This window comes from Chiloscyllium plagiosum, chromosome 18 (genome assembly GCF_004010195.1).
Source record: "Chiloscyllium plagiosum isolate BGI_BamShark_2017 chromosome 18, ASM401019v2, whole genome shotgun sequence".
Lineage (NCBI taxonomy): Eukaryota > Metazoa > Chordata > Chondrichthyes > Orectolobiformes > Hemiscylliidae > Chiloscyllium > Chiloscyllium plagiosum.
In genome coordinates, this window is record NC_057727.1 from 37,724,118 (window position 1) to 37,733,325 (window position 9,208).

At 38.9% G+C, this 9,208-nt stretch overlaps 1 protein-coding gene across 1 annotated transcript in view; it reads left to right on the forward strand.

Annotated features, from left to right (window-relative positions):
* The window catches only part of nampt2 (nicotinamide phosphoribosyltransferase 2), a 59,921-nt gene that overhangs the window by 473 nt on the left and 50,240 nt on the right, over positions 1 to 9,208 (forward strand).

Below are 9,208 nucleotides of genomic sequence, written 5' to 3' on the forward strand. Positions count from 1 at the left end.
CGTATATTCAAGACATGGACACATCCAAACTTACACAAAGTATTCAGATTTAGATAACCCTGTTCCTGTCCAGGGGAACAAGAATGACAAGATGAAGAGGAGCTGTACCATCTGTGCCTTGTAGTGTTTACTGCTAAAGCTCAAGGGCCTGTGGGAATGTGGATAAGAGTGCTGTTGCAGGAACAATAATTCAGAGAATGACAGGTATCGATCTGAAACCAACTTCTTGTTCAGTGGCTGGGATGGGAGTTAAAACAAAGTTTGCAGTCGTGTAAAAGTGCTGCTATATCACAGGTACTGATAAAGTTCAACTTTGGCATTAAAATAAAACAAAGAACTGTGGATGCTGAGAATTCTGAAACAAAAACATAATCGCTGGAAAAACTAAGCAGATCTTGCAGCATGTGTGGAGAGAAAACAGAGTTATGTTTTGAGTGTGCAGTGACCCTTCTTCAGAATTTCTGTTTTTGTTTCCAACTTACCATTCAGTTCTCATATGCACAATGTAACTAGAGATTTCTACAAAGTGCTTGATAATGCTTAAAAAAAAGTTGTAGTGAATTGACTGTAAATTATAATTGTTGAAAATTACATTTAAAACCTCATTTTGCTTTCCTTCAAGTTTTCATTGTTTTCCATTGTTTTCATAGATTTGAATCAATTGTACCATGCTCTGGGTTCCTCACTCACCATCTTGATCTTGAGCGTTAAAGCCAAAAGAATTATTTCAGCATTTGATGTGCACAGCTTTATGTTGGAGCTGATTCATCAAAATTGTTTTACTTATATCGAGCATGTATTGCCCATCCCTGATTGCATTTGGTAAAATAATGGTGAGCAGTGTTCTTGAGTTACTGCAGTCCTTGAGACATTGTTAGGAACAGAGGTCAGGACTTTGACCCAGATACTGTGAAGGACCACAATATTGTTCCAATTCAGATGGGTCACTTGGAAGGCAACCTGATGTTTCCAAGCAGCTGCTGCCCTTGTCCTTCAAGCGAATGAAGTTCATAGGTTTGGAAGATGTTATTGAAGGATTCTGCATGAGTTGCTGCAATGGATCTTGTACTTAGTACACACACAGCCTTCATTGCATCAGTTATGAAAGGAAAGGAGTGGTGTAGGTTATGGATGGGGTAGCAATGTCCTGATGGTATTGAGCTTCCTCAATGTTGCTGGAGCTGCACTCATGCAGGCAAGTGGGAAGCATTGCATCATAGTCTTGACTTAGGTGTTGGACGAGCCTTGGGGAAACAGGAGCTAAGTTACTTTCTGCAGAATTTCTAGTGTCTGACCTGCTCTTATAGCCACTGTATTTATATGGCAGATCCAGTTCAGTTCCTGCTCATGGGATTCAGGGATTATAATGCCTTTGAATGTCAAGGGGTGATTGGTTAATTCTTACTTGTGGGAGGTGGTAATTGCCTGGTACTTGTCTGGTATAAAAGTTACTTGTAACCTATCAGTTCAAGCCTGAATGTTGTCCTGGTTTTTCTGCATCTGGATAAGAGCTATCTCAGTTTTGAGGAATGGTGCATGGTACCGAACATTGTGGAATCACCATCCTCTGGGCGAAGAAATTTCACTTCATTTCAGTAAAGCAGCAATTGCTGAAGACAATTGGGCCTATGACAGTACGCTGAGGAATTCCTATAGTGATACTTCTGGCTAAGATGATCAACCTCCAACAACCAGAACCACCTTACTTTGTGCTAGTTATGACTCCAGCCTGCAGAAAATTTCACTCCTAATTGCCCGTGACTCTTGTGCTAGGGCTTCATGATGTCACATTCAGTCATACGCTGCCATGATGTGAAGAGCATCACTCTCAGCTCACCTACCTTTATTTTAAAGCACCTGAAGAGAAGCTGTTTAATTGTCAGTGGTGTAAAGCTGCTATCAACTGATAGAGGAGGATAATTTCCTTACCCTTAACAATTTGCACAATATACGATGTAGCTGTATTTGAATGTGCAAGTAAGTGCGACCTTATCATCAGCTGTAGTGTTAAAGCAGTGGTGATATGCACCTACAGCCAGTACCCAAACTGAACCGAGGAAGGTGAAGCCATTTCAAATTTAAGCAATATTTTAGTAATATGAAAGAAAAATATTGTGAATTCTGGAAATCTAAAATAAGAAACAATACTTTCTCTCTACAGTTTTTTGCCTGATGTGCTGAATTTTTCCCCAGCTTTTATTGTTTTTAAACTTTTTAGTGCTGTGAAACAAAAAAAAAATTAGCACCAAGTTTCATTTGGATTAAAAGGTCCGCTTTCTCTCGCTATTGATTTTACAAAGAAAAACAGTTCCTTATCACATTTCACCAGATTTTACATGTATTATATATTGTCTGTAATATCCTTTAAAATCTTGAAGGCAACAATTTTACCAATTAAAAATCAATGATGCAACTGTGTAATACTTGAAAACATTTATAACCTTATAATTTTGATATTTTATTTTCATATCTTCTATTATTATTAGCGCTTGTGAGCTGTATTGTGTATGTCATTTTATTACTGTGGAAATATCTTAACTTTTTCTAGTATTGCAATACTATTTTCAATTCATTCTCAGGATATGGATACAGTAATTGCTGGCAATGCTGACATTTATTCCTTATCTGAGATGCTCTTTAGCAAGTGAGGGCTGGCCTTTTTCATGAACCACTGAAGTCCATATGATGAAAGCACTCTTGCAATGCTGTAAAGTAGGAAGATCCAGGATTTTGAGCCAACAATCTTGATGAAATGGCAATCTTTGAGCACGTTGTGAAGATGCCAGACTTGGAGGAAGCTTGTTGTCTTGCATAGCATTTAATGGTGGAACTGCTGTCGTCTGTGTTCTTCTTTAGTTGTTTGGAACATCATTCTTGCTTCTCCTTGTCACACAAAACTATTTTGTTTAAATATGCTTTTATGTATTTTTCTGCCTTTTTCTGGTTGTCTAATGAAATTTAAACTAGGTCAGCCAGTTGTGGTCAAGGTATTGTTTTCTGCATATCCTAGACTTGAGATAACATGTAGAGCCATTTTATGGATATAGATATGAACAGCATAGCTGAATAAAGGTGTTAAGACATAAGGATCAGTGGTGAATGTGTTTGAAAAAAATAATGACTACATAAATCTCATGGAATTAACAGAATCACTGAATTATTATAGCACAGAAGGAGGCCATTTTGCCCATTGAGTCTGCTGTAAAGATCTTTTTTTTTGCTTCTCTGTGTTCTTGTTACGGATGATAAAGCATAAAGGACTATTCAAAAACCATGGATTGTGGGAGGGATTGCTGGATGGTTTAAAAGGAAGTTCTGAAACTCATTACACGTGTTGTTTACACAACTAGTTTGTTCAACTTTTGAGGGGTAGCTGGTTGCAGATGGCTGGCCAGGGTGTGCACAAAGTGAGATTTGGCTGACAAGAAGTAGTTGATTGGTTTGTGGAATGGTGACTAGTTAATCATGACAAATGTCTTTAGCCTGCCAGCACTATCTGATTGGCTCCTGGTAGCTGAACAGTTTGTGGTGTGAATGACGTTGCCAAACGACTCTGACCCCTGGAAGAGGAGGTGATGTGTGTCACTACAAAAGGATATAGCTGAAGGCTGAAGAGGTCCAAATATCTTCTAGCACAGTGGTTGTAAGCTGTTGTTGACCTTTTGATTTGTAAACCATTTGCCCTGTGTTCTAAAGTTGAAGACGTATACTGTACCTTTAAGAGAGGTTGAATGCTGTTCTGAATTGAGAGCTTACATGCGCCTGTGTATGTGACTAGATCGCAATCCCAGAATGTACTGGAAATTTGAAAATATGTAACATTTGGCCATGAAACGGATACCTGAGTTTTGCTTAATCTTTTGACAACAATTCAAATTTAACCAAGCAGTTTAAATTATGCCCCTGGATGATAAAACCCAATTGAGTTTGAATTTACTGTTTTGTCAACATTGAACCAATGAGATGATCCGATGTTGGAGGGGTATGAAATGTAGGCATTTTGAAAACTGATCAGAGAGCAACTGCTGTTGAGACAGAAGCACATGGACATCTTGCTCTCCAAGAAATTAGGAATCCCTCTCTATCATAGATACCTTTTCATATGTAACATTCTCACAGTAAAAAGAAAGAAGAGGAGAAAGTGAGGTCTGCAGATGCTGGAGATCAGAGCTGAAAATGTGTTGCTGGAAAAGCGCAGCAGGTCAGGCAGCATCCAGAGAACAGGAGAATTGACATTTCGGGCATAAGCCCTTCTTCAGGAATGAGGAAAGACTTTTCCAGCAACACATTTTCAGCTCAGGTAAAAAGAAAGAAGGCAACCCAGGGAGATCTTCAGCTGGAAGAAAAAAAGGCACAGAAGACAACAGCGGCTGTGTGGTTTTAAAATTAAGTTGATGTAATTTTAGTCAGTGTCTTATTGAAACAGCATATTGTTATAGAGTTGGACACAGAAAATAAGCAGTCAAGTGAAAGAGGGCGTTAGAATTGTGAATAGTTGCTTAATGTCAAGAGTGTGGTGCTGGAGAAGCACAGCTGGTCAGGCAGCATCCGAGGAGCAGGAGAATCGACGTTTTGGGCATAAGCCCATTATCAGGAATCTTATGACCAAAATGTTGATTCTCCTGCTCCTTGGATGCTGCCTGACCTGCTATGCTTTTCCAGAACCACACTTTGACTCTGATCTCCAGCATGTGCAGACCTCACTTTCTCCCAATTGTCATTTAATGCTCACTTTTAGGGTAAACACAATAAATTGATGTTATTTTCTTTAAATAATGGAATTTGGGAGTTCTGTATCACTTGTATTTTAACAGATTACAAGATGGGGCGAGCTTTTCTGGGTGTTTAGGTCAATTAACAAAGGGGTTCCTCACTGTGGCATAACAGTTTGGGGGCTCGGGTCTGGGATCTGGACAGGCTTGGACAAGATTTGAATTGATTTGGGGTTATGAAAGATCGCAGCAGACTTACACACTTGGTGATTAGTGTCCTAGTCTTTAAACAAAACTTAGGTGAGAAAATTTGTTTAATTACGGTTACTTGTGGTTGGTTAAATTAGAAGTGAGGGAAATGGCTCTAAAGATAGCTAAAGAGATTCTGGAGTTTGAAGATGCTTCCCAAATTTGCCAAGAGAGTTTAGAAAGCTAATTGCTTTTTGAATTAGCAAATAGGTTAGAATTGGGTTTAACCAGGGACCAAAGTAAAGCTGAAATTGTAAAGGAGTTGGTCAAACACTTAGGTGTATCAGAGAAACAGACAAATGCATAGAGTTAGAAAAACGTAAATTGCAATTGAAGCAACTGGAGTAAGAAGATAAAGAAAGGCTCTTAGGTTCTTTGAGAAGGTTCTTAGCTGAGCAAAGTGAGAGAGAAGAAAGCGAAAGAGAGAGAGAATTTAAACTTCAGAAATTGTGAATTAGTCAGGAAAGTCAAGTTAATAGGATGGAGATGAAAACAGAAGGCAGTGATGTATACAAATATGTTAAAATATTGCCACATTATGATGAATAAGATGTTGAAGCCTTCTTTATTTCATTTGAAAAATTGACATGGCAAAAATTGGCCAGAGAACTTGTGGGTAATGCTAGTTCAGACTAAGCTGGTCGGCAGAGCTAGTGAGGTATTTGCAGTGCAGTCAGATGAGAGATCAAGAGATTATGCAGATGTCAAAAAGGCTATTTTAAGTGCTTATGAATTGGTACCAGAAGCCTATCGACAGCAATTCAGAAACATAAGGAAGGAACCAGGTCAGACTTATGTTGGATTTGAAAGAATTAAACATAGTCATTCTGATAGATGGGTGTGGGCCTTAAAAATAGTTAAGACTTATGAGGCTCTAAGAGAGATTATTCTGCTGGAAGAGTTTAAAAACTCACTTCCAGAGATGATAAGAATTCGCGTGGATGAACACTAATAATACGTAAATAGTGATAGATAGAAATTGGGAGAATATTAGTAATAGTTAACCACAAGTGAAAAAAGAAGCCCAAAGGACGAATAGGAGGTTAAAGGCCTCAGGTGTGTCCACTGTGGTAAGGTGGGACAAAATCACAGTGCTGGCAATTGAAGAAAGGTACTGTGGGAAAGGTTGTGGTAAAAGAGGCTAAGCCAGTGAGATTAGTGAAAGTAGTAAAGGAAATCCCAAGCAAAGTTGACGAGCTGCAGGATAGTGTATGGCCTAGACAGAGGCTGGTGCCAGATCTCTTTAAAGATTTCACCTCTGAGGGTAAAGTTTACTCAGGAGGAGCAAGGAATGAAGGGAAAGAAGTTACAATTTTGAGAAATATGGGAGCTAATCAGTCTGTAATAGTTGTTACCAGTGGTAGGAGATCCTTCAAAGCCAGGTTTAGTGGTCCCTATCAAATTGAGAAAAAAGTTGAGTCAGGTAAGCTATCTGGTAAAGATGCCACATAGAAAAAACTGCATTGGGTATGTCATCTGAATATGTTTAAATTTTACTATAATAGAGACAGGGAACTGGAGAAACAGGTGTTAGTCACTGCCCCGTAGGATGAGGAATCAAATCCAGATGTCGTGGAGTTTGATGTGCCTCAAAATACATTAAATAATGAGGAATCCTTGAGGAGTGGGATAGGTTAGTGAGTTATCTGTCTCAGGAGCAAAGGCCTGAGTTGAAAGGTTTATTGCAGCTGTATGGGGACATATGCAAGAATAAGATAGGGAGGACTAATGCTGTTGTGCATGCTGCTCGATAAACAACATTCCTATAGACTTAATCTTCTCAAAACCACACAGGTCCAGAAGGAAATGGATGGGATGCTCAATGAAGATATCATCAAATCGAGTGAGAGTGAGTGGAGTTCACTGATTGTGTTAGTTCCCAAATGGGATGGGACTCAATGATTTTGTGTGGACTATTGGAAGGTCAACGCCATAACAAAATTGGTCACACATCCAATACCAAGTTTGGAGGACTGTATAGAGAAGGTTGGACAAGCCACTTATATCACAAAGGTGGACTTACTGCATGTTTATTGGCAGGTACTTTTGTCAGAGAAAGAAAAAGAAATTTCTGCATTTGTAACCCCACATGGGCTATATCAATTCAAAGTGATGCCCTTTGGAATGAAGAACGCATCAGCCACATTCCAAAGACTCATGAACAGAGTTGTGGCCAGATAAACAAATTATGCAATACATCTGGATGATGTAGTGACCTTTAGCGAGTCATGGAAAGATCATATGATACAGTTGGCAGAGCTCTTTGAATGATTATGAGAAGTAAAACTGGTAATAATCTTAAATAAAACAGAATTCACTAAGGCAGAGGTGACGTTCTTGGGACATAACATTGGTCATGGAAGTTTGACCCCAAGGAATGTGAAAACGAAAGACATTATGGAATTTCCATGACCATCCTCGAAGAAAGAGGTGCTTCGATTTTTGGGACTAAGTGGATTCTAAGAGACCTTGGATGCAGCTTCATCACTCCTTGAAAGTGGAGTCGCAGGTAGATAGGATAGTGAAGAAGGCATTTGGTATGCTTTCTTTTATTGGTCAGAGTATTGAGTACAGGAGTTGGGAGGTCATGTTGCGCCTGTACAGGACATTGGTTAGGCCACTGTTGGAATATTGCGTGCAATTCTGGTCTCCCTCCTATCGGAAACTTGAAAGGGTTCAGAAAAGATTTACAAGAAGTGGAGGATTTGAGCTATAGGGAGAGGCTGAACAGGCTTAGGCTGTTTTCTCTGGAGCATCAGATGCTGAAGGGTGACCTTATAGAGGTTTACAAAATTATGAGGGGCATGGATAGGATAAATAGACAATGTCTTTTCCTTGGAGTTGGGGAGTCCAGAACTAGAGGGCATAGGTTTAGGGTGCGATGGGAAAGATATAAAAGAGACCGAAGGGGCAACTTTTTCACACAGACGGTGGTACGTGTATGGAATGTGCTGCCAGAGGAAGTGGTAGAGGCTGGTACAATTGAAACATTTAAGAGGCATTTGGATGGGTATATGAATAGGAAGGGTTTGAAGGGATATGCGCCAGATGCTGGCAGGTGGAACTAGATTGGGTTAGAATATCTGGTCGGCATGAACGGGTTGGACTGAAGGGTTTGTTTCCATGCTGTACATCTCTATAACTATATGACTCTAAGTTTGTTCCAAACTTCAGCAGTGTGGTGGCACCAGTAACAGACTAACGAAAGAAGAATACAAAATTTCAGTGGACAGAACAATACCAGGAGGCACTTGAGAACTTAAAAGCAGTGTTATTCACCACATCAGCTTTAGCTTCGGCAATTTTTTTTAAACTCTTCAAAGTTGCAATTGACGCTAGCGATGTAGGAATTCGAGCTGTACTGCTACAGGAAGACGATAATGGAATTGAATGTCCAATTGGCTACTTTTCAAAGAAACTCAACACCCACCAGAAAAAGTACTCTACCATCGAAAAATAATTATTGGATTTGGTACTGGCCTCACAACATTTTAATGTTTATGTGATGAATAATGTATTAGAAACAGTTGTGTACACTGACCACAAATTTCTTACGTTCTTGGAAAGATTTAAAGACAAAAATATGAGACGATTTTGGTGGACTTAAGTTACAAACTTTTAATTCACAAATTGTACATGTTGTGAGTCGTAAAAATGTGATAATATATGTGCTGTCGTGGATTTAAAGGAAAATATAGATAAGATTTCACCGATTCCAATGTTATATATATGTGCAGAAGTTAATCTGGAACATATAATTTAGATTAATGACCTATGTATTTCATCGTAATGGGATTAAGAAGTGGAAAAAGATTGAAGCCATTTTTTCATTAGGATGGTACATTCTTTTCTTAAGGGGAGAAATGTTATGAAGTTGAAGATGTGTACTGTACCTTTAAGACAGAGTGAATACTGGTCTGAACTATGAACTTACTTGTGTATGTGACTAAATGGCAGTCCGAGAGTATACTGGAAAATTGAAAATATGTAACATTTGACTGTGAAACTGATACCTGAGTTTTGGTTGCTGTTTTGACAACAATTCAAGTTTAACCAAGCAATTTAAATTATACCCCAGGATACTAAAATCCAGTCAAGTTTGAATTAATTGTTTTGCCAACATAGAACCACTGAGACCAAATCATGCTTGACTATTCTTCTGGATTTTTTTGAGGATGTAACTCTGAAGATGGACGAGGGAGATCCAGTAGATGGAGTGTATCTGGACTTTCAGAAAGCTTTTGATA